The sequence below is a fragment of the Canis aureus genome, chromosome 2 (genome assembly GCF_053574225.1).
Source record: "Canis aureus isolate CA01 chromosome 2, VMU_Caureus_v.1.0, whole genome shotgun sequence".
Classification (NCBI taxonomy): domain Eukaryota; kingdom Metazoa; phylum Chordata; class Mammalia; order Carnivora; family Canidae; genus Canis; species Canis aureus.
The window spans coordinates 76244484-76266698 of record NC_135612.1 but is presented as its reverse complement, the minus strand read 5'-3'; the positions used below and the strand labels follow the sequence as shown (position 1 = coordinate 76266698).

General features: G+C 35.7%; 1 long non-coding RNA gene across 2 annotated transcripts in view; it reads right to left on the bottom strand.

The window, feature by feature from the left end:
- The window catches only part of LOC144302504 (uncharacterized), a 303624-nt gene extending 282997 nt beyond the window's left edge, over window positions 1-20627 (bottom strand). The window contains exons 1-3 of one of the 2 annotated variants that reach the window (XR_013369398.1): window positions 19713-20627; window positions 19174-19326; window positions 18103-18176 (exon numbers count right to left, since the gene is read on the bottom strand). This is a non-coding gene — a long non-coding RNA (uncharacterized LOC144302504). The remainder of the gene's footprint in view (window positions 1-18102; window positions 18177-19173; window positions 19327-19712) is intronic. The other variant, XR_013369401.1, reaches the window with a different exon arrangement.
- Window positions 20628-22215: the final 1588 nt, after the last annotated feature.

Below are 22215 nucleotides of genomic sequence, written 5' to 3'. Positions count from 1 at the left end.
CATAAATATATGTTCTTAAATTTGTATTGAGGGTTCTTTGACTAATTTGATGTGTTTATTCATTAAGGTGATGGTTTTTTGCTTTCCAACAAAAGTTCCCTCAAGTTAGGCAGAGAAAACACTTAAATTTAGTTTGAGATTATATCCTACTGGTTCATAATGTTGATCTATGTCAAGTCATACTTGACAGGAAATTTGAACTCAAATATCCCACTCTCTTAATGTGTATTCAGTTTTCTTTGATAATTATCAAATATTTAACAAATATGGCAACACTTAGATTAAATAAAAGAAGATAATGAATGACATATATCTCCTTTAAGTTTAGCTAATTTGGAAGTTACTGCTCTTAATTCAGGGACCACAAGTATGGTCAGTGGTGATTTTCTACAAATGTTAACCAAGAAAAACGTATTTCTAGTCAATACTAATTAAATTCTGGCCATCAAGTAAGTATCAGTTAACCATAAACAATTTCCAACTCAATAAAACAAGATAAGAAATAATTATATTATTCAAGTATATTACTTGATAGCTATCCTCCAAAAAGACTCATAAATCTCTGAAACAAAAAGTTATGTTGCGTTTATTATTTTAATCTTTCAGTGTATTAATTACTATCGTGTAATAACTTGCATCAATCCTAGTGGCTTAAAACAACCAGAATTCCTTATCACATAGATTCTGTGGGTCAGAAATCCAAGAGTGGCTTAGCTGCTTAATTCTAGCTTAGGGTCTCTCTTGCAGTCAAGCTCTCAAACAGGAACGCTATCATCTCACGTTTGGACCAAAGATTTACTTACAAGCTGATTCACATTAAGTGTTAGCAAACATAGACAAATCTGCCTCTGACTTCACTCATGTGGGTCTGGCAGATTCACTGTGTGGCCTTTTCTTGGCTGCCTGAATGTCCTCACAAAGTGGCAGCCAGAACCCTCCCACCCTTCCCTCCCCACCCCCCCAACTACCTTAGAACATGGCAGCTGACTTCCCCAGAGCATGTGATTTGAGATAGAGAGGGGGGAACACGATTAAGACAGAGATCACTTTCTTTTTAAAATGTAATGTCAACAGTGACATCTTCTAACTTCTGCTGTCTCTAGATGTGAGCTACTAAGTGCAGTCCAGATTCAAACAGAGATGAATTAAGCTTCATCGATTCAGAAGAGGAGTATCAAAGAACCTGTGGACATGTTGTAAAACAGTCGCATCTAATTACTAAGTATAATTTGGGAAATCTTATAGAATCTTTATAGAACTTTGTAATAAGGTCCTGTACATTTTATATATGTAAAATGTACAAAGGGAAATATCTTGGATATATATTATTGAAAGGTGTTCTCTGGCAACTGCCATTGCCGTAAAACTTTTCTCCTATTTTCCTTAAGTCCAAGAGTTTGATTCCTTTTATGCCATCCCTTTTAACACGTTTAGAAAACCAGTGTTATAATTTTCAGAAAATGTATGGTATGCCATAACTTTCTTTGGTTTGTTGGTTTCTTTCTTCTTCAAATCTCAATGGATTTAGGCATTTTTTGCTGAGTGTCAAATTCATTTTCATTTTATAATCATCTCTCCAAGGAAGACTAGCAGCTTTTCCATATTCCCTTCTCTTGAGATTAATTTGCATTTTATAAATTCTTTCTAAGTAGGCTTTCTGATGGAAAGAATATTTAAAGGCATCAAAAGCTTTATTCTCCCTCTGAGGAACATATTAAATATTTTTTATTAGTATGTATAACTTGAACATTGAACTTGATATTCCCCAATTTATATTTAATAGACCAATTTGGGAAGTTATTTTCAAACATTCAAAGAACCATCCAAATTTATCTTATTAATGGATAAATTACTTAATATTGGGATAATATTTAATAACAGAATATCAGTTTGGCACAACTGAGAAATTTCTCTAATGATACTGACAAAAGACACAATGGAAAGTTTAAAGAGAAAAGTCAGACTTCAATTTTAATAAGAGGCAGCAGAATTAAAGTCCTAATAAAATAAAAAGAATATTGGTGATGTTGAGGATAATCACCATTTTAGGAAAGTGATAAACAGGGGACTCTTAGGGTGAGGTAAGTTTATTCCAAAGGAAAGCTCCTTTAAGGATGTAAATAGGTATATCCTGCTTTTGACTGCACTGTGGTCACAATAAAAGAAAATGTAACCAATTTTTGCTACTGCTGTCATCTTCATGCTCATATTTTTGGATTTGGCTTATACATATTGAAACTCTGGGGAATCAAAGAATGCTCCAACAATTTTACTTTGATTCTTCAAATTTGCCTTCACTTCATCCTATTAAAATGCTTTTAAAGCTCACTGACCATGTCTTACTTGGTATTTCCCCACAGAGATTATGGTAGAATTTTACATATATTATTTAGTACATTTATTTGTCTAATTAAAATTTTAAGTGTTAGCTATGAGTATGGGAAAAGCATCTAAAGCAACACACATAGGCAGGTGACTACAAGTCAAACTAATTTTTTTAAATCTTAAATAAAATTTAATTGTTCTATAATTTAAGAGCCAACTAAATCTCATAGAACATAGATATACCTATAAGACTACACAAAATTATAGGGATTTTTGGGTAAATAACTAAAGAAGGATCTCTATATAATTAGAGTATCTGTTTACACCAAACAATATAGAAAAGTTATAATTATTTAAATATATATATATAATTGCATATATATATATTGCTTAATTATCCATATGATTCATCAGGCCCATAGAGAACCTTTAACATCTGGTAAAATGAAGGAGCAGCAGCTGTTCTAATTAATCCAACTAATAAGTCACTGATGGCTTTATTGAAGGCATTGCTTAATTGGGAAATGCAAGCTATGCATAGTGTTTTCCTGAATTCTAATGGATCCACACAAAAGCCTCCTATAAAAATTTAGGTGCAAAATGCTGGGTTTATTTTTCTATGGCTCTTATGTTATTAGATTTATCAATTGAAAGATAAAGAATTAACTAGTGCTTTCATATGTTCAAAATTCTGAGATTAATTATAGAGAACTCTATTGGTAAAATTACTCTTTTCTTAGGTTTTATGCTCCAACCTTTCCTAGGAGCCCTTGATGCTTCTAACCTTCTACATTTTGAAACTTCATCCTTACATAAATTCTAGGGCATCATACTAATGATAATGGCCCTGCCTTTCTTGTAATTCTCCTCTTACCTCAATATTTACTTTTGTCAGATAAGAATATTAGAATAAAATATAGCTGCCACCAAGTACTCCTATCTCCATCATTTAACACAAAAGAGAATATTGAATGACAAAGAGCAAGAGTACAATCTCAGAGTAAAGGACAATTGGCAGATTTTACCCTTCATATTTAGAATCTGTTATATCTATATTTGCGTGCTCTTTCATTTTTATTTTTAAAAAAATTATTTTATTTATTTATTCATGAGAGATACAGAGAGAGACGCAGAGACACAGGTAGAGGGAAAAGTAGGCTCCTCATGGGGAGGCCGATGTGGGACTTGATCCAGGGACTCTGAGACCACGCCCTGAGCTGAAGGCAGATGCTCAATGACTGAGCCACCCACCCATCCCTGTGTCCTCTTTTAAACTTCTAATATTGCTTACTTGTGATTCCTTTCCTATTTTCTTGATTAATCTTCATATATCTGTCTGTTTTTGGTATTTTTAAAGAATTAAATTCTGTTTGTTTGTTTGTTTGTGTTTAAGAATTTATTCCTGAGAGACACACAGAGAGAGAGGCAGAGACACAGGTAGAGGGTGAAGCAGGCTCCATGCAGGAAGCCCGATGTGGGACTCAATCCCAGGACTCTAGGATCACACCCTGGGCCCAAGGCAGGCGCTAAACTGCTGAGCCACCCAAGGATCCCCAAATTCTGGGTTTTGAATGCTTTTATCTGTTCTTATTTTTATTGCCTCTTTGCTTAGGCTGATTCTTTAATCACTTTCTAATTTCTTCAATTAGATGCTTACCTTGCATTTTATAGACTTCTTTTTCTTTCAATATAAGCATTCAAAACTAAGTTCCCTTAAAAGTGTTGTACCCACTTCATCTTCTAAAGTTATCTCATATTCATTTCTTTGTATATTTACTAATTTCCATTATTTCTTCTTTGATCTGAGAAATATTTAGAAGGAGGTCTTAAAATTTTCTAACATATAAGGCTTTTAGATTTATCATTTTGTTATTGTTTTACAACTTAATTGTATTATGTTTAGAAAATATGTTTTATTAGATACTCTAAAAATATTTTAAAGTTTCAGATTCTCTTTATGGCCTACTATATACTCAGATTTTATAAATATTCAATGTACATTTGAAAATAATGTGCAGTCTTGATTCCTGAGTGCAGACTTCAATATATACCCATTAAATCAAGTTAATTGTATTGTTCAAATAATACATACCGTATCCATTTGTCTTAACAAAAATGGAAAGGTTTGAAAATTTCCCATGATATTAAATGTTTTGCCAATTTTTTCTATCAGGTGTAACCATTTTGACTTTCTACATTTTTTAAAAAGATTTATTTATTGGGGTGCCCATGGGGCTCAGTTGGTTAACCATCTGACTCTTGGTTTTGGCTCAGGTCATATCTTGGATCATGACATGGAGCATCATGTGGGGCTCCACATTCAGTGCAAAGTCTGCTTGGGATTCTCTTTCTCCCTCCCTCTCTGCACCTCCCCTGTTCACATTCTCTCTCTCCCTAAAATAAATAAATAACATTTTTAATTTTTAAAGAAGACATTTATTTTAGAGAAAAAGAGAGTGAGAGTGGTGGTAGGAGCAGAGAGAGAGGGAGAGAGAGAATCCTGAAGCAGACTTCCTGTTGAGCATAGAGTCTGATTCGGGGTACAATCTCAGGATCCTGAGATCATGAACTGAGTCAAAATCAAGAGTCAGCTAATTAACCAACTGAGTCACCCAGGCATCCTAACTTTTTATATTTTAAGGCTATTTTGATATGGACATACAAAAATTTAAACAAAAGCCTAAATTTACATAATTTTCTTATTGATTTATCTATTATTAAATAGGACTTTGTTTCTAAAATAATGTGTCTTTAAAGACTCTTTTATAATAAAACAGCTAATACACATTTGCTTCTGATATTTTCAAACTTTTATGTCCTCATAGCTTCAGTATGTTTCTTGTAAATAGAATATAATTGGACCATTTTCCATCTAACATTCTAACACCGGTCTGTTAGCTGCTAAATATAGCATGTTGACATTTATTTTGTTATTACTGTTGTATTTTTAACTCATGTCTGCAATCATACTTTATACTTTTGATTTGGCCTGTTTTTAGCTTTTCTTCTCTTTGACTGTTTTTTTCATTTTTTAAGTTTTTATGTAAATTCCAGTTAGTTAACATATAGCATAATATTAGTTTCAGGTGTACAATTTAGTGATTCATCACTTCCATACAACACCTACTGCTCATCACAACTGTCCTCCTTAATCCCCATCACATATTTAACCCATCCTCCCCCAACCCTCTGGCCCCCGCTCTGGTAACCATCAATTTGTTCTCTACAGATAAGAGCCTGTTTCGTGGTTTCTCTCCTCCACTTTTGCTCATTTGTTTTGTTTCTTAAATTCCACATGAGTGAAATTATATGGTATTTGTCCACAATGAGATATCACCTCACATCTGTCAGAATGCCTAAAATCAACAGCACAAGAAACAATGGCTTTGGGACGAGGGTGTGGTGTGGAGAAAGGGGAACCCTCTTGCACTGTTGGCAAGAATGCAAACTGGTGTAGCCACACTGAAAAACCGTATAGAGACTCCTCAAAGAGTTAAAAATAGAACTACCTTATGATCCAGCAATTGCATTACTAGATATTTACCCAAAGAATACAAAAATACTAATAAAAAGGATACATGCACCCTGATGTTTATAGCAGCATTATTAACTGTAGCCAAATTATGGAAGTTTCCCAAGTGTCCATCAACTGTTGCATGGTTAAAGAAGAAATGGTATGCATACACAATGAACTATTACTCAGCCATAAAAAAGAGTGAAATCTTGCTATTTGGAACAATGTGGATGGAGCTATAGTGTATCTTTGGCTTTTTAAAAATAGATTTTTTTCCATATAAATGAAGTTTGTGTAGATGTGTTTTCTGCTTACCAGTTTCTGTGCTCACTCTTGTGTCTTATAACCTAACCATTTACTTTGGGATAATTTTCCTTTCTTAAAAGTACATCGTTTTAAAAGTAAAGGACATCCTTTAGAAACTAATGACAGCCTGCTGATAGCAAATTTAGCTTTTCTTTATCTGAAACATTTTTTTCACTCTTATTCTTCAAAGGTAATTGTTGTAGGCACACAATTCTAGATCAACACTCCCTATCACCACCTTGTCTCCCCCTCCCTAGCACCTTGACAATAATGATTTCTTTATCTTGCCTTACCATTGTTTTTTATTAAGAAGTCAACTGTTAGAAGAATTATAGTTTACTCCTTATTGTCATATCCTCCATTGCTGATCTGTCAAGTTTCTTTTCACAGGTTGAGGTTTCCCTAAATTCCTAGGAGTCTAGAACTGCATTTAAAAAGCTTTTTAAGGGATCCCTGGGTGGCGCAGCGGTTTGGTGCCTGCCTTTGGCCCAGGGCGCGATCCTGGAGACCGGGGATCAAATCCCACGTCAGGCTCCCGGTGCATGGAGCCTGCTTCTCCCTCTGCCTGTGTCTCTGCCTCACTCTCTCTCTCTCTGTGACTATCATAAATAAATAAAAATTAAAAAAAAATAAAAAAATAAAATAAATAAAAAGCTTTTTAAAATTCCTTTATCTGGTATCTGTATATGTCAGAGACACTTCAAAATATCTAGTTTTCTCTATTGTGGGAGGTAGACATCTTGCAGCCTTTGCCTTTCAGGCAGTAGACTCAAAGTTTTCAGAACCGTGGGAGAGTTATTTTAGTATCTCAGTAACCTGGGGTCCTTATCTGTGGAACTGGAATACTGGTTATGAATACCACAACACAGTTGGGTTGTTTCATGAATCCAATGGGCTAAAGAATGTAAAGGAATTAAAACTGTGCCTGGCAAATTGTAGGCACCCAGTAAGTAAGTGGTGGGGTGGTGGTGGTGGTGGTATTAGTAACAGGAATTCCTTCTGATATAGTGGCTCCTAAAGGGGGCACTCAGGTCTTCTACTATAGTCCTAATTTAAATATAATTTTAAATTATTTAGGTAAAAATATAAGTCATTAATCATGACACTATTAACTATCTCTGCACAACTGAAAAGTGGTATGTATTAGTCTTTCCAATGAGGTTTAGACCTCCTTGACAGCAAATTACATTATATTTCATTTGTATTCTCCCACTGTGCCTTACACAGTGCTTAGTGTATAACAGATTCTAAGAAATTACAGGTATCATAATTTTTCAACACTTCTATTTATCTGGCTGTATTCTACCCATACTTTCCCTGTCCTGTTTTGATAATTAGTTCCATTCTAAGAACATTGCCCTTTTTTCTTGCCAAACTAATTTCCTTCAAGAATGGACTTAATGTTTATCTTGCCTATTGAGCTTTTATTAAGCAAATAAAAACTAAATGCTTTCTTTGCAAACACTAGAAATGCTGGCTATAAAAAAGAGATAGTGGAAAATTTTAGTGCTGTAAGAGAAAAATAAAGAACATCAAATTATACAGATTTAATTTGTTTGTCAAAGCAAGGTTTTAACAATGTCTTTTTTGATGTTTCCATGGAGCCATTTTGTGTCCATCAAGCTAAATCCATTTTGCTGCTATTGTTTTGTGGTCTTTATTTTAATCCAGTGGAAACGAGAGCACTAGTGATGGACTGCAGTGTGTAGCGATTTTCTTAGGATCTACTTGTTCCCCCAATTCTCATCCCCCGGCATACAAAATTTATTATGTGATTTAGTCATCACTTCCTCATTTTTTACTTAATTGATTAAATTTTCATTTGATATGATAGATATTAAATTTCCTTATTTTTCTAATTGTGGTGTTTATATTCAACACTCATTAATATGAAGACAACACAATACCTTTTCTGTGACTCATTTAATGGAATGGCGCCTATGAAGCATACAACACCCAATCTCTTTTGCTCTTTTTCTATTTGTACATCAAGGATTAAAGAGAACACAGTGAGGTGGGCATTGACGGGATGAGCACTGGGTGATATTCTATATGTTGGCAAATTGAACTCCAATAAAAAATAAATTTATTAAAAAAAGAATTAAAGAGAACAAAACCACTTGCCATAAGTTAAATCTAGTTTTCTCTCCAGTATATTATGTTCAAAGCTTTAATATCATCCCAGTGGGAGCTGTTAGTTGTATCTTTTCTTCAGTTGCCCAGGTTCTGCAAACAGCGTACAACCAGAAGGGCCATTTATCCCTTTGGCAAAGTAGTTGGGAATCTTTCAGTTCATCTAATCTCACTTTTATAAAATTCATTTTTATCATTTCAAAAAAGTCATACTGCTCAACAGTCAGAAATAGGATAGACTTTTATAGGTTAAAAAAAGTCTTCATGTTCTGTATTCTTTAAAAATTTCTTAGCTGTAAAATAGCAAAAGCATATAGAAATTTTAAGTACTCTCAACAGAATTTTAACTGTATAATCATATATCTTTATTATGATGGTTGAAATGATAAGACATTCCTTTCCTGATTTAATTTTCAATCACTTTATGGAACAATGATTATATTTACTTTTTGAGAACTTCCAGAATCTAGCTAGCTCAATTTTTATTTTATTTAAATGTTTTCCTGAGTCTTTCAAGATCTCTGAGCACAGTGAGGTCACTATCGAGTGAGCATTATATGTATACTCGGTAATGATGAAGTATTAATTTTAGTTGTTTTGACTAGCTGCAGGATTGAGAATAATAATGACAAATAATTATCTCTCTTGCGTAAATGTATGCTACTTGAGTCAAATATGAAGAGCCTCCTAATAAAAATGAGTCTTCCTCCTCCAGATCCCTTTGCAAGGTAGCCTGTCTTTTCATTTTATAAATGAATTTGCAGTCTAATTAATTTTCTTCTATCTTTGAAAGGAGGCCTTTGGCTATGTAATGACAAGGACAAATTTACCTTCCACTGTGTTCCATGGACACAAAGATTTAGATGACTGCATTAGCAAATACAGCTTGGCAACAGATTATCTGGAATCAATTCTAAGAGTGACTCATCCTTCCTGACACTCTCTCCAAAGGCAAGCCCTTCTGCAAGAATAGCCTTTACTCTTCTTCTGAACACTGATACACATGCCCAGAAAGTTGGAGAGGGAAAGATAGTCTAGATGAAATAAAACAAAATGCTCAACTCATTTTAACTACTATCCCTAAAGAGCAATTATATTACAGAAATAGTAAAGCCCCTGAAATCTTTACCATAATTTTTTCCTTTATTTAAAAAAAAATGGTTTTAATTTATTTTAACTGAGGCAGGGAGGTGGCACTGACTGGGTTGGTTTTGATCTGATAAATACATGTATCTCTCCCATAGTGCATGTGGGGTCATCTCATGGTTGAAGAACTCAGACACAAGTGGAAAAAGTCCTCATCACTGGCCACTTTCTTTTACTTTTAGAAGCATCTTTTTTGACCTTGCATGTGACAAAGAAAATTTACCTTAATCATAAACCTTCAAATTTATATAGCATTTTCATTTCTATGACTTAGAAACCATGTGTCTTAGGTATAATTGGTATGCTTGTTTTAGAAGTCTTTGATATCAGTGGAAGAATTTTTTTCTCCCTTTTATATATATTACTATTATATGTATATAATAACACTCAATACTAATATCTGAATAGAGATTCAAAATTCATATTAATAAAAATGTGTTCACAGACACTGATTATATTCCCTATAAGCATAGTTGAATTTGCATTTATTATATAAAATGCAAATTTATCATGTCACCCAAGACTAAGCTAGATTCTTTAACATACTTTATCTCATTTTGTCTTATTTCCCACATTTTGCAGAAGAAAAACAAAATATGAAGCTTCATGTAGTTAAATATACAAGTTCACAATGCCAGAAAATTATAGACCAGTAAAGCCAGCACTAAATTGCTGTTTTTATTAAGCCCACCAGTATTGAAAAAATAATAATAATGATATTTATTAAAAAATTACTGTGAAATTATATGTGTACAGGACTCTATAGGCCTTATTTCACTTAAACCTCACACACTAGGACATAAATACTAGAATTACTCCCACTCTGTAGGTAAAGAAATGAAAATTCATTGACTCACTAAGCTAGAATCTATTCAGGTAGTGGGTTCCACAGTACATGCAGCTAACCATCATGCTGTGCTGCCTCTGAACATCTCATTTAAAACATGATAGAAGCAGGGGCACCTCAGTGGCTCAGTCAGTTAAGCCTTGTCTCTTGATTTTAGCTCAGTCATAATCTCAGGATTGTGAGATTGAGCCCTATGTTGGGCTCTGCACTGGGTGTGGAACCTGCTTAAGATTCTCTCCCTCCCTCTACCTCTGCCCCTTCCCCCTAAAAATTAAAAAAAGAAAAAATGTTAATGAAAAATAAAAAACCAGGACGGAAGCATTCTGTAGAACTTGGTCATTCCTTAACTATTTTGCAGTCCATTGCACGCTGTATTCATTGTAGCAGTCACAAAACCACACTTCAACCATACAGTCTATCTTTCAGAAGCTCATACACAACATGAATTCAAATCTCATTTTTGGCTTCACATACTTTTCCTTTGAAAGTGGAAATAATAGTAGGGTCAAAGAGAGGTAAGTAAAACAAAGAACCAGCACTGAGCCATGATAAAATGAAGATTGTGAAAGGATGCACAAATCTCAACACACTTATAAAAATGCTGTTACAGATGTTTATTTGGAATTTAAACTTCAAAGTCCTAATTGAAATTCCTAACTTATTTCCTAAAACCCAGCCTGCTCCAAGTCTTTGCAGAGCTAAGAAGAGTTTGAACAAAGCCAAAGACTCTTGCCTTATTGTTTTAAATGTTTTTATTTAAGTGCATTACACCAACAGAAAAGTAAGTAAATCACAAATATGCATCATGATACATTTTTGCAAACATCTATATCAAGAAACAGTGTTACTGACATTGGAGAAGTCAATGTCATCTCGTTTGCATTCACTGCCCTTAACAAATAAATATTATCTTGCCTTCCAATAATGTTTGGTTTTGTAAGATGTACTTTATATAAAGAAGATTATTTACTATTTTCAAAATTATGTTTGTGATTCCATATCACTGTATTTCATTGTAGAATGGTCACTCTTGTTGTATAGTATCCATTGTGTGATATACAATTATGTATTTATTTATTCTACTATTGGTGGGTATTTGGGTAGTTTTTAGCTAGAGGCTAATGCAAATAGTACTGCCCCTGGACTCTACTGACAGCATCTTTTGATAAATAAAAGATCTTAATTTTTACATAGTACAATTTTTTATCATATTTTTACTTTTATTGTAAATGTTTTATATATACTATTTAGGAAATATAATCTATCCCCATGGGGAATATTCTCCTCTTTCTCCAAGTTTTATTATTTTACTTTTGCATATATATATAGCAATCCATACAGAATTAACTTGTCAATGGGATGAAATAAGAGTCATTATATATTTTTTTTCAGGCAGCCCAGGTGCCTCAGCGGTTTGGCGCCTGCCTTTGGCCAAGGGAGTGATTCTGGAGTCCCTAGATCGAGTCCCATGTCAGGCTCCCTGTATGGAGCCTGCTTCTCCCTCTGCCTGTGTTTCTGCCTCTCTTTCTCTCTGTGTGTCTCTCATGAATAGATAAATAAAATCTTAAAAAAAAAAAAAGATATATTTTTTCCATGGGGATATCCAATTGATCAAGCCCTATTAAAAAAAAAAAAACTATCTTTCCTTACTGCACTGTGATACTGCATATGCCATAAATTGATCAACACTATGTAGATAGAAACTTTGACTTCTTTTTCCGATTTTTAAAAAAATATACTTATTTGAGAGTGAGAGACAGACACTGAGCAGAAGGAGAGGCATAGCAGAGGAGAGAGAATCCTCAAGCAGACTGTCTGCTGGGTGTGGAGCCTGACTCAGGACTGGATCCCAGAAGAGGTTTCAGGATTCCAGAAGTCAGAGGCTTAACCAGCTGAGCCGCCCAAGTTATCTGGGACCTTTCACTTCTAAAAAACTAAATTCTAAGTTTCTCTTTCTACAAAAAAAATAAAAAGGAAAGGAATATGGGGATCTGCAGGGGATGAGTGGGAAGGCAAATAGCAAATTAATTGCCCTCAATGTCTACATAAGGTTAATAAATTGAGAATGTTTTATGTAAAAATCTGAATTTTCAGATTCTTTTTCAAAATTAGATCTAAAAACATTGAACAAAAATTTCTATGTAGCACCAATTGGCTGGAGATGGATAATGGATAAGCCCTTCTAATTGAATATGGTTTCCATGGAGGCATAGTTGCCTTCATTCCCTTTTATATATATATATATATATATATATATATATATATATATTTTTTTTTTTTTTTTTTTTTTTTTTTTTTTTACCTTACCCTCTACCCATATTTCTGATGCCAAAGACAATGGTAGAGAATTTCTCTATGGCTTTTTAGCACATTTATCATCATTGAAAGATGGGAGTACTTGTGGATTTCAGCCCAATACAAATAGCTTTCCGGGCTCATTGACAGATAGTAGAGTGGAGGGGATTCTCCTTTGATAACTAAAGGAAATTAGATGGTTTGCATAAGCTAAATGCAATAGGCTTGGGCTTAGTCCCAGCAGTCAAGTCATCCATCCAGGTGGAAATCCCATCCTCTTATTTGTCTTTTTGACATATGTGTTCTAGGCTCCCTACAAATAAACTACTACTTTATATTATCCGAATATCCTAAATTAAAAGAAATGTCTGCCTCATTTTAATGCAAATTAACATTATTACAATGTATTTGTGTAAGGGGTGTTTTCAAAAAGTTGTTTTCCTTACCCAAATCCCTCTCTACCAAATATTTGCATACTAAAACAGTTTGTGTTAAGTGGGCAAAAGAGTTGAATATACATTTCATCAAAGAGTATATATTAATGGATCATAAGCACATAAAAAGATGCTTAACAGGGAATGTAAATTGGTATAACCACTATGGAAAAGAGTATGGAGGTTCCTCAAAAAATTAAAAATAACATATGACCAAGTAACTCCACTATTGAGTATTTACTCAATAAAATAGTAATACTAATTCAAAAAGGTAAATGCACCCCGATGTTTATTGCAGCACAACTTATAATAGCCACAATGTGGAAGCAACTTGTGTCCACTAATAGATGAATGAATAAAGATGTGGTGTATATACACACAATGGAATACTGTCAGCCATAAAAAGAATAAAATATTCTCATTTGTGACTATATAGATATACCTAGAGGGTATTATGCTAAGTAAAATATATCATACAGAGAAAGAAAAACACCATGTGATTCTACTTACATGTAGAATCTAAAAAAATAAAGTAAGTAAACAAAAATAAACAGACTCTTAAATACAGAGAACTGGTGGCTGCCAGAAGGAAGTGAGTGGGGTTTGGGTGAAACAGGTGAAGGGAATTAAACAAATTCTAGCTTAAAATAAATGAGTCATAGAAATGAAATATCCAGTATAGGGTTTACAGTTAATAATATTGCAATAACATTGCATGATGACAGATGGTGACTATACTTATTGTGGTGAGCATTGAGTAATGTATAGAATTGTTGAATCACTTTATTGTACATCTGAAACTAATATAATACTGTATATCAATGGCACTTCAATAATCTTTTTAAAATATGTTTATCATTAATATTTAGAAAAATGCAAGGAAAAGCCACAATAACACTTTATACTCACTATAATGGTGATCATCAAAAAGAGATACTACACTATAACTCATCATAAGTAGCACTTATGATAATCAGCTTATAACAAAAAAATCCCTCTTGTGAACAATGCATTCAAAATTCAACATAATAGTATTATCTCCAAGTCTTTCTATGTCCCCCTGTGACCATCACCAATGGTAAGTCTTTTAAAGAAAGGGACTATGTCCCATTTATATCTCTATATCCACTACTGAGTATTTTGGTTCATATTGTATAATCCATAACTGTTTGCTAAACTAAATGAAAAATATGTTGCTAAACGTGAATTTGTTAACTGAAATATTTATTTCTTTTTTAACTAAGTTTTGCTTTCTGATATAATAAATGCTTGAACATTATAAAGCCAATAATTAAAAATCTATTATTCATCATCTAGTTGAAACTATGAATATTCAGTGCATTTACATCTTAATTCATATGTACGATGTAGACTCCACTGTGCACTTCCTAATTCTTTTTCAGTAAGCTCAAGTCTCATTGATAATTTTGGGGATTTAGACCTATCAGGCAACAAGCAATCAACTGAAGTCCATTTTCAAAATAATCTCACCATTGTACCTCTCAGGACATGTAATTGCTCCTACACAGCAATAGTGCCCAGGTAGAACAGATCTATCTATTTGGATCTATACACTTTTGATTATTTTAGTTGCTAAGGCCAAGTCATCAAGTGCAATAGGTACTTGAGAGGTTCCCAAGGCAGCAGGCTCAGCATGATCATCTTTACTTACAAGACTGACTCCTTCTGATTTTCTATACCTTCTGTGTAAATCCATTCCACCACCACCACCACCACCACCACCACCCCTGCCGACCTTGCAAGCTTTCCAAGTTGGGACTAGTTGTACTACATATTGTTTCTCCTCTGATAACCACTGACTTCATTTCCATATGGCTTTTCTCATGACAATATCATCAACATGAACAATATCATATCACTTACATGAAAAAGAGACTGCTATAAAAAGGCAACTGAGGTCATAGTAATTCATTTCAGACTTTGTCAGGCTCTTCCTATACTTGCCTATTCTTAAATTTGATGTGTGGTTTAGGATTTATAGTTGTAAGTATGAAAACATAATCTTCCTTCCTTTTAATGTAAAGCTGTGAGTCAACCATGCAGATTTTCCCTCCATATACATGACCATGGCACTTTGCACTTAGACTCCCCAAGATCCATATTCTTGTGATTGTTATTTCTGGGAGTTTGAACTAAATATGATTTTTAAATAAATAAATAAAATATTTTTAAAAAATTTAAGAGAGATAGATCAGGAGGGGGAAAGGGCAGAGGGAGGGGGACAAGCAGACTCCCTGCTGAGCAGGAAGCCCTTCTGGGCTCCATCCCAGGACTCCAGGATCATGACCTGAGCTGAAGGCAGATGTTTAACTGACTGAGCCACCCAGGCGCCCCTAAACATGATTATTTGTCATATTAAATGAGTATCCATACGTTGCACATTATTTGTATGACACCATGATTTCCTACTCCAGTTAAAGATCCTATCATGTTTGATAGGATAATATAATGTGCTTGCTTATAGTTAACAATACCACTAATTCTAGGTTTCAAGGTAGATTTGATTTTCCATTTCTTAGGGGAAAAGAAAGAAAAGAATCTTTGGCTATATTATTTAATTTTTGTTGCTATATATCTTGATCAGCCAATTTGACAGTAGAAATCTAAGCCCCAGGGGTGGGACGGGGGGTGGACTTGGGAAATCAAGGACTGAAATAAAGAGAGTCCTAAACTGTTTTCCATAATAATTTAAAAATTAAGTTTAAGCTTATTTAGGGAATCCATTGCCACCAGCATCAGTGTTCCCAGATTCACATCTGAGAGCTGGAGGAGCAAGAGTCCCTGACAAAGCAATGAGAGGCAAAAGCTTTATTGAGCCAAAAGACTCCCACACGGGGGGTGGGGGTGGGGGAGGGGGGCTTTGGAATGCAGCAGTGGCATTCTCTAGGGGTATTAGGAGTCTTTTCTGGGCAGAGAGCAGAGTTCACGGGTCCTCAGTGAGAGTTTCCCATTGGTCAGTTTCGGGACTTTGTTTATAAGGCTGTGGCACCAAGGACCCAGTGGGCATAGTGCTACATCCTGGCTTCCTGTTATTTGGGGCCAGTGCTTAGCCATGCACACGGTCTATTTTCAACTTCTTTGTCTCCTTTATGCCCCTTGGTGGTTTCTTTCTTCAATCGGCTGTTTGTCGGGTTTTAGGAATGGAACCGTTTGACCTGCAGATGTTTCCTGCAGATGTTGGTGCAACCTTGCTCAAGCCCAGTTCCCTGACTACCTGTTAACTCCTAAGACCATGAGAAAGGAAATAGGAGCAAAAGATACAGTGACTTGGAGAAAGCCTGCGGCTGAGTGAAACAGCCTGGTAAGAGAGGAATACCTGATGGTGAGACCAAGGAATTGAAATGGAAGGTGGCATTAGAACCTAACACAGGAATTCCCAGAAATCATAAATAAGAGTCCAAGGCATTTTATTTATAAATTGAAATAAAATGTTAGCGTAGAGCCGTTATTCTCTTCTCCAAGTGTTTCCGCGTGGAGAAGTGTCAGCCCGTCTAGCTTCTCTCCTCACCTTGATGAAGTGAGGAATGTTACATGAATCTGGGAGAAGAAACTCAAGAAGCTCAACTCAGCTCACACTCCATTTTTTTTTAATCTGCCAGCCTGCTGAGAGGATTCGTGGAGAGGCTGCCTTTCCAATCACACGGACAACTTAGCCAGACAGGCCAGGAGACACCTGGTGCTACCTATTAGCTTAACTGGCCTCACTCAGAGTGAGGGATTAGCATGCTAATCTACCTTCATCCTCCAATAGCATTCTTATCCACAATAAGGTGATATTTTGGCATTCCTCTCTGTCTCACATTTCAGTCTTTTAATTGCTTCTGAATTCAAGTAGGAAAGAAGAAATTATTTATTAAATCCCTCAAGCCTCACAAGTTTAATTGTCATGAACTTTGAAAAGTAGATGAAAGTTAGATTTTCAGGACCTGGCTCCTACCTCTCCAAAAAAAGAAAAGAAATCTCCAGAAAGCAGAGTTTCTGGTGTCCTGTATATGGTTGTAGTGAAGAAGGACCACTCTATTTTATTTATTTTTTAAGATTTTATTTAGTTGTCAGAGAGAGAGAGAGAGAGAGAATTAGGGAGCACAAGCAGGTGGAGCAGTACAGGGAGAGGGAGAAGTAAGCTCTCCATTGAACAGGGAGCCTGACATGGGGCTCCATCCAATACCTAGGATCATGACCTGAGCAAAAGGCAGAAAACTTAACTGACTGAGCTACCTAGGTGCCCCAAGGACCACTCTCATTTTAGTAAATGAGGAAGATTTTTTTTTTTAGGTTTTATTTATTTATTCATGAGAGACACATAGAGATAGAAAGAGAGAGAGAAAGAGAGGCAGAGACACAAGCAGAGGGAGAAGCAGGCACCATGCAGGGAGCCCAATGTAGGAATTGATGCCGGGACTCCAGGATCATGCCCTGAGTTGAAGGCAGGTGCTAAACCACTGAGCCACCCAGGGATCCTGGAAGGGTTATTTTTTACTTTGACTTTGGAGGGTCACTGGATATTTATACAAAAGAACTGAAATGATGATCTTGAAGAGATATTTACATTCCTGTGTTTACTGCAGCATTATTCAAAATATCCAAGATGTGAAAATAACCTAAATGCCTATCAATAGTTGAATGGATAAAGGAAATGTGGTATATACATGCAATAGAATATTATTCAGCCTTTAAAAAGAAGGACATCCTGCTGTATACAACAGTATGGATGAATCTGGAAGGCGTTATGCTAAGTGAAATAAGCCAGACACAGAAGGACAAATACTACAGTATTCTACTTAGATGAGGTGTCTAAAATAGTCAAACTCTTAGATGCAGGAAATACAATGGTAGTTACCAGTGATTGGGAGAAGGGAAATGGGGAGTAGATGCTAAACAAGTATGAAGTTTCAATTATGCAAATAAGCATGTCCTAGAGAAGGCCTTACAACAATGGCTTATCGTTAACAATACTATACTGTACACTAATAATTTGTTAAGAGGATAGATCTCATGTTATCTGTTCTTACCATTAAAAAACAGAGGGGAAAATGGGGTAGAAATAAATGTATACTAGCTAAAATTAAGAATATTCAAACCTGAGAAAAATCATGTCTTGAGGAACAAATGTCAGGGATATTAGTCTCCACTGGTTCCTGAGGGCACACGGCTTCTGAAACACAAAAAAAAAAAAAAAAGAAAAAAAAAAGAAAAAAAAAATCCTCAGTAGATGAAGCAGCTGGTGATAACCTCTAGCTGTCATAGAGTCATAGATAAGCAGACTAGGGGAGTCTTCCCTACAAAGCAGATTCCATAGGTCTGAGTGGCCCCATTACTACAATCACTGAAGCCAACAACTTACATGAGAAAATGAAGATTCTGTTGGGACAGAAGCCAACACTCAATTCATTACTGGGGCCCCTGAACCACAGGTTCATGAGTAATGACAATTAGGAGACTTTGGATATGTGCCATTAAAAAGAATGGCACCTTGAACAAGACCTGATGAATGGAGGCCCCTCTACTACACATCTCAGAAGTTATGAGAAGAGAGAACATTTTAGCTACCATTGATGAGAGAGATAAGACAGCAAGCATAGGTGGATTTCCATCTAGATATGGTAATAGTGTACTGACCTCTTATTGGGGGATTTCTCCAAAATGAATTTAACTCTTCTGGTTATATACTCCAGATGACTAACTTACACTGATTAAAATCCTAGTGAGGCTTATTAAAGAAAAAAGTTACATTGACCCTGGTTAAAACAGTAAGGAACACTGTATTCAGGGCTTTTGCAAAAGGTGTCAAGACAATTTCAGTAAGGGCCAGAGATAGTGCTTAAATCTAAGCAAGGCAAAGGCAAATGTGGATTCATAATGAAAGAGCAGAGTGATATGGTTAGTGGGTAGAAAATTACTAAGAGGAAACTTCAGAGGAAGGTCTGCCTGACAAGACAGACCAGAGTAATGAGTTATCAAGGCAGGGGGATGAGGAACTGATCAGATAGGAAAGGTGGAAGATTGTCTCTAAACTGACTTGGCAAGATTCTTTCTGCAACCAGAACTAGCAGGTTGAAGACAGGACAGGGTCTATTCAAGAAGGGCTTAGAGGAACCTAATTAAATTTTAGTCAAGGAAAGAGTATTTGTCAGGCAGAAATTTCTCCCCACCTTTCTTTCCTTAGCACCATTCTCAGCAGGACAGAATATGTTCCTGAGACAGAATCTGGAGATTGGCGTATTTTACATAGTTGGTAGGTGTGAGTCTTGAGTTGTGAACATTTGCTGTGTTCTCTTAGTTCTTTATACTTTACAAAACATGGCCTGCCAGAAAATAAGAAAATGCATGCACACACGCAATCGTAGGGGTATGTCAAAGGGACACAGGAGCCAACTGAAAGAAGGCAGTAACCAAAGCTGAAACAATTTAAACAACAATATAATGTAGTATTGAATTACAGCTCAAAGTATATAATAGATATCCATGAGTTCATACTGATATAAATCCATGATTAAAGAAATCAATGATTGAATAAATAATGGACACATCTCCCATATAGAAAAATTCCAAATAATTTATGTATTTCCCAATCAAGTAGAAGGAACATAATTCCCCATCCCTTAAGTGTGACCTACCCACACTGGCTCCCTTTCAAAGAGTATACAAAATAGAAAGGAGGAAGAAAGTCAAGAAACCTGACAAACACTACCTGGACCAGAGGATCGAGGCTACCAGCAACATTGATAAGTCATACTGATAGAATGTATTCTTGATAGGATAAGGAGTTTAGAACTCTACCTTTGTGATCCTCCTCCCTAAAATTCACAATGTCTGTTTTATCATGATAAAAAATAAAAATCACACAGAACCCAGTTGAGAGAAATTCTACAAAATACCTGACTAGTATAATTCAAAACTGTCAAGGTCATCAAAACAAGGAAAATCTGAGAAAATGGTACATATTCCTCTAAAGGAGCCTAAGGAGACATGATGACTAAACATAATGAGGCAGCCTGGATGGGATTCTGACCCAGAAAAGGGACATTAGATTAAAACTAAGGCATCTTTCCCATCCTCTGATAGTTACTCTGGTGAAACAACACCTCTTACTTAAAGCTCCTGACCCTAGCATGTATCTACCGGCTGCACCTGTATCCCTACCATGCTCCAGCCTCAGAGCACTGAGTTACAATCCTGGGGCTGCCCATGGGAAGGCTGCCTCTCTGTTCCTTCAGCACCTATGCAGTCTCCAGTGCCTAGGATTGGCCTGGAGAGTCTCCTGAAACAGGTGCTGGAAGGATTCCCACAGTGCAAGTGCAGCAGGGCTTGTGGGGACTGGCGGGAACAAGGCAGCCAAGATATCTTCTTCAGGAAGCTCTGTCAGAGCTTATCCCTACTGCTCGTGGTTCAGGTCCAGAGGCTCCCGTAGCAGTTGTGCATGTGAAGAAGGGCCTCAAACTAGAATCAAGAGTTTCACATTTGTTCACCCCAACATTTTTCCCAGTTAAACATTTGGAAGAAGTCTTCATCACAGAAAGTTTTTAGGGCAGTGACACTACTTTGTATAATTACTATAAGGGTGGATACTCGTCATTGACATTTATTTAGATCCACTGAATATACAGCACCAAGAAAGAACCCTAATGCAGACTATGGACTCGGAGTGATTATGATGTCATTATAGATTCATTAGTTGTCACAAATACCTCTCTGCTGGGGGATGTTAATTAATGGGTGAGGCTATGCACGTGTCGGGAGAGGAGATACATAGGAAATGTCTATCTTCTCTATTTCACTATGAATTTAAAACTGCTCTAAAACAGGAGTCTATTAAAAATAATAAATAAAGGGAAAAAATAAAAGGATTTCACAAGGCTCCTTAAACAAGGTTCCCCACAGTGGGTCTCTGCAAGGTCTGTTACTTTCAAGCCAAATGCCCTATTTTAAAGCAAATATTTTGCAATCAGATTGCAAACTGATGGAGCCTCCTTTAGAACACTGCATTCTGACTCCAGCCTCTCTATTACTCGTGGAAAGGCTTATTTTTTATTTCCTCCTGTCAGACCTCATATTCTTTTGTATTTCACCATATACCTTGATAGCTTATTAAACCCACCCCAGAAGTGTTAATTTCCCTCTTAAGAGGGCAAATATTTATATTCCATTTTTTCCAGTACAAAGAAAAATTTAAAAAATCAGGTAAGTCTCTGTAAATGACATTCTTCCTTTCCCTCACTCACTATTTGATCCTTATCCAAGTTGTGAGGGCTTGGCTCTAAGCATAAATTTTTATCTTAAGCCTATACACTTATTTCTAATAAGTGCCACTTACTCTGCCATAGCCCTTATCTAATTGGCTATCATCTTTTACTTGGATAATTTATAGCCTCCAAACTGGGCTCTTCAGTTTTTCTTACTAGACGCAGGGTATTTAACAGCCCAAAGCAACAGTATCAAAATAATGTTGAAGTGTTGAATTAAGAAGACTTTCCAGAAGCTGATGGTTGATCTGCACTTTTAAGGAGCAGTAGAATTTGGTCAAGTAGAAAATGGATGGAAAGTATTCCAAGAAAACAAAGTATGGAAAATATTCACAGGTAACATGGCATAATAAGTTAACAGTGGCCCAGTGGGGTTTCAAGGACTGAGAAGATGGTGACTCACCTGGGATTCTTAGAAAAGTATTATAAATAATGCAGACATTTGGTCCAAATATGAAAATACAATATTTTGAAGTTCATTTTACCCTAGTTGGCATATTTCTTTCCATAATGTTGGGAAATAATAGAAAATGTCAATTTAAATAAGGTTGTAGTTATTTAGAAATGTAAGTTTCCTTACTTAGGTTTACTTTCTATTTCTGCATACCAAAATGTACAACCACTTCTTCTTCTCTTGATGAATTGTCGGTCCTTCAAAAGACAGATGAAATTTACATACCTGAAAAACAAGCAACCTTTGATTTATTATATACTAGCTTTTGAGAAGGGAATATTCACCTTGATTTTAGCACTTTCTTTGTAGTAAGTGTCACTTCAGAACATTAATTTGATGTCATGGTGGTAGAGATGGGGAAAAGAAAAGGGATCTTAACATTTTAAGCAGAAAATATCCTCATAGGGATGCCTAGGTAGCTCAGTCCATTGAGTGTCCAGATCTTGGTTTGGGCTCAAGTCACAATCTCATGGGACATGGGGTCAAGCCCTGAGCTG